The sequence below is a fragment of the Labrus mixtus genome, unplaced genomic scaffold (assembly GCF_963584025.1).
Source record: "Labrus mixtus unplaced genomic scaffold, fLabMix1.1 SCAFFOLD_62, whole genome shotgun sequence".
Classification (NCBI taxonomy): domain Eukaryota; kingdom Metazoa; phylum Chordata; class Actinopteri; order Labriformes; family Labridae; genus Labrus; species Labrus mixtus.
In genome coordinates, this window is record NW_026870147.1 from 315,001 (window position 1) to 318,000 (window position 3,000).

General features: G+C 43.9%; 7 non-coding genes and 5 pseudogenes across 7 annotated transcripts; all 12 read left to right on the forward strand.

The window, feature by feature from the left end:
- The first annotated feature begins 31 nt into the window (after nt 1-31).
- Nucleotides 32-140, forward strand: LOC132964009 (5S ribosomal RNA; annotated as a pseudogene).
- A 121-nt stretch (nt 141-261) lies between these two features.
- Nucleotides 262-370, forward strand: LOC132964123 (5S ribosomal RNA; annotated as a pseudogene).
- A 123-nt stretch (nt 371-493) lies between these two features.
- On the forward strand, nt 494-602 carry LOC132964030 (5S ribosomal RNA; annotated as a pseudogene).
- Nucleotides 603-723: 121 nt separating this feature from the next.
- On the forward strand, nt 724-842 carry LOC132964495 (5S ribosomal RNA). Its single transcript, XR_009669470.1, has one exon. It is a non-coding gene; the product is annotated as a 5S ribosomal RNA (ribosomal RNA).
- A 121-nt stretch (nt 843-963) lies between these two features.
- LOC132964618 (5S ribosomal RNA) lies at nt 964-1,082 on the forward strand. Its single transcript, XR_009669585.1, has one exon. It is a non-coding gene; the product is annotated as a 5S ribosomal RNA (ribosomal RNA).
- A 121-nt stretch (nt 1,083-1,203) lies between these two features.
- LOC132964529 (5S ribosomal RNA) lies at nt 1,204-1,322 on the forward strand. Its single transcript, XR_009669503.1, has one exon. It is a non-coding gene; the product is annotated as a 5S ribosomal RNA (ribosomal RNA).
- A 122-nt stretch (nt 1,323-1,444) lies between these two features.
- LOC132964267 (5S ribosomal RNA) lies at nt 1,445-1,563 on the forward strand. The gene has a single exon (XR_009669255.1). It is a non-coding gene; the product is annotated as a 5S ribosomal RNA (ribosomal RNA).
- Nucleotides 1,564-1,684: 121 nt separating this feature from the next.
- Nucleotides 1,685-1,803, forward strand: LOC132964592 (5S ribosomal RNA). Its single transcript, XR_009669562.1, has one exon. It is a non-coding gene; the product is annotated as a 5S ribosomal RNA (ribosomal RNA).
- A 122-nt stretch (nt 1,804-1,925) lies between these two features.
- Nucleotides 1,926-2,044, forward strand: LOC132964666 (5S ribosomal RNA). Its single transcript, XR_009669629.1, has one exon. It is a non-coding gene; the product is annotated as a 5S ribosomal RNA (ribosomal RNA).
- A 122-nt stretch (nt 2,045-2,166) lies between these two features.
- LOC132963976 (5S ribosomal RNA) lies at nt 2,167-2,285 on the forward strand. Its single transcript, XR_009669174.1, has one exon. It is a non-coding gene; the product is annotated as a 5S ribosomal RNA (ribosomal RNA).
- A 354-nt stretch (nt 2,286-2,639) lies between these two features.
- On the forward strand, nt 2,640-2,759 carry LOC132964041 (5S ribosomal RNA; annotated as a pseudogene).
- A 122-nt stretch (nt 2,760-2,881) lies between these two features.
- Nucleotides 2,882-2,990, forward strand: LOC132964181 (5S ribosomal RNA; annotated as a pseudogene).
- The last annotated feature ends 10 nt before the right edge of the window (nt 2,991-3,000 follow it).

The following is a 3,000-nucleotide window of genomic DNA, read 5'->3' on the forward strand; positions in this document are numbered from 1 at the left end:
TCTTTAAGGCCCATTTCTGCACACAATAATGGCTTACGGCCATACCACCCTGAACTCGTCCGATCTCGGAAGCTAAGCAGCGTCGGGCCTGGTTAGTACTTAGATGGGAGACCGCCTGGGAATACCAGGTGCTGTAAGCTTTTTCATTTTTTTGATCATATGTTTTTTTTTATCATATAGAGACATATTCACATGTCCAAAAATTCAGCCAGAATCAAGGGCATGACATCTTTAAAAGGCCCCTTTCTGCACACAATAATGGCTTACGGCCATACAACCCTGAACTCGTCCGATCTCAGAAGGTAAGCAGGGTCGGGCCAGGTTAGTACTTGGATGGGAGACAGCCTGGGAATACCAGGTGCTGTAAGCTTCTTCATTTTTTTGATCATATGTTTTTTTTTTTATCATATAGAGACATATTCACATGTCCAAAAATTCAGCCAGAATCAAGAGCATGACATCTTTAAAAGGCCCCTTTCTGCACACAATAATGGCTTATGGCCATACCACCCTGAACTCGTCCGATCTTGGAAGCTAAGCAGGGTGGGGCCTGGTTAGTACTTGAATGGGAGACCGCCTGGGAATACCAGGTGCTGTAAGCTTTTTCATTTTTTTGATCATATGTTTTTTTTTATCATATAGAGACATATTCACATGTCCTAAAATTCAGCCAGAATCAAGGGCATGACATCTTTAAAAGGCCCCTGTCTGCACACAATAATGGCTTACGGCCATACCACCCTGAACACGCCCGATCTCGTCCGATCTCGGATGCAAAGCAGAGTCGGGCCTGGTTAGTACTTGGATGGGAGACCACCTGGGAATACCAGGTGCTGTAAGCTTTTTCATTTTTTTGATCATATGTTTTTTTTTATCATATAGAGACATATTCACATGTCCAAAAATTCAGCCAGAATCAAGGGCATGACATCTTTAAAAGGCCCCTGTCTGCACACAATAATGGCTTATGGCCATACCACCCTGAACACGCCTGATCTTGTCTGATCTCGGAAGCTAAGCAGGGTAGGGCCTGGTTAGTACTTGGATGGGAGACCGCCTGGGAATACCAGACGCTGTAAGCTTTTTCATTTTTTTGATCATATGTTTTTTTTTATCATATAGAGACATATTCACATGTCCAAAAATTTAGCCAGAATCAAGGGCATGACATCTTTAAATGGCCCCTTTCTGCACACAATAATGGCTTACGGCCATACCACCCTGAACACGCCCAATCTCGTCCGATCTCGGAAGCTATGCAGGGTCGGGCCTGGTTAGTACTTGGATGGGAGACCGCCTGGGAATACCAGGTGCTGTAAGCTTTTTCATTTTGTTTGATCATATGTTTTTTTTTATCATATAGAGACATATTCACATGTCCAAAAATTCAGCCAGAATCAAGGGCATGACATCTTTAAAAAGCCCCTTTCTGCACACAATAATGGCTTACGGCCATACCACCCTGAACAAGCCCGATCTCGTCCGATCTCGGAAGCTAAGCAGGGTCGGGCCTGGTTAGTACTTGGATGGGAGACCGCCTGGGAATACCAGGTGCTGTAAGCTCTTCCATTTTTTTTGATCATATGTTTTTTTTATCATATAGAGACATATTCACATGTCCAAAAATTCAGCCAGAATCAAGGGCATGACATCTTTAAAAGGCCCCTCTCTGCACACAATAATGGCTTACGGCCATACCACCCTGAACACGCCTGATCTCGTCCGATCTCGGAAGCAAAGCAGGGTAGGGCCTGGTTAGTACTTGGATGGGAGACAGCCTGGGAATACCAGGTGCTGTAAGTTATTTCATTTTTTTGATCATATGTTTTTTTTTTATCATATAGAGACATATTCACATGTCCTAAAATTCAGCCAGAATCAAGGGCATGACATCTTTAAAAGGCCCCTTTCTGCATACAATAATGGCTTACGGCCATACCACCCTGAACACGCCTGATGTCGTCCGATCTCGGAAGCTAAGCAGGGTAGGGCCTGGTTAGTACTTGGATGGGAGACAGCCTGGGAATACCAGGTGCTGTAAGTTTTTTCATTTTTTTGATCATATGTTTTTTTTTTATCATATAGAGACATATTCACATGTCCAAAAATTCAGCCAGAATCAAGGGCATGACATCTTTAAAAGGCCCCTTTCTGCATACAATAATGGCTTACGGCCATACCACCCTGAACACGCTCGATCTCGTCCGATCTCGGAAGCTAAGCAGGGTCGGGCCTGGTTAGTACTTGGATGGGAGACCGCCTGGGAATACCAGGTGCTGTAAGCTTTTTCATTTTTTTGATCATGTGTTTTTTTTTTATCATATAGAGACATATTCACATGTCCAAAAATTCAGCCAGAATCAAGGGCATGACATCTTTAAAAGGCCCCTTTCTGCACACAATGATGGCTTACGGTCATACCACCCTGAACTCGTCCGATCTCGGAAACTAAGCAGGGTCGTGCCTGGTTAGTACTTGGATGGGAGACCGCCTGTGGAATACCAGATGCTGTAAGCTGTTTCATTTTTTTGATCATTTGTTTTTTTTTTATCATAGAGAGACATATTCACAAGTCCAAAAATTCAGCCAGAATCAAGGGCATGACATCTTTAAAAGGCCCCTTTCTGCACACAATAATGGCTTACGGCCATACCACCCTGAACACGCCCGATCTCGTCCGATCTCGGAAGCTATGCAGGGTCGGGCATCGTTAGTACTTGGATGGGAGACCGCCTGTGGAATATCAAATGCTGTAAGCTGTTTCATTTTTTTGATCAAATGTTTTTTTTTTATCATATAGAGACATATTCACATGTCCAAAAATTCAGCCAGAATCAAGGGCATGACATCTGTAAAAGGCCCCTTTCTGCACACAATAATGGCTTACGGCCAAACCACCCTGAACTCGTCCGATCTTGGAAGCTAAGCAGGGTCGGGCCTGGTTAGTACTTGGATGGGAGAACGCCTGGGAATACCAGACGCTGTAAGCTTTTTTTATTT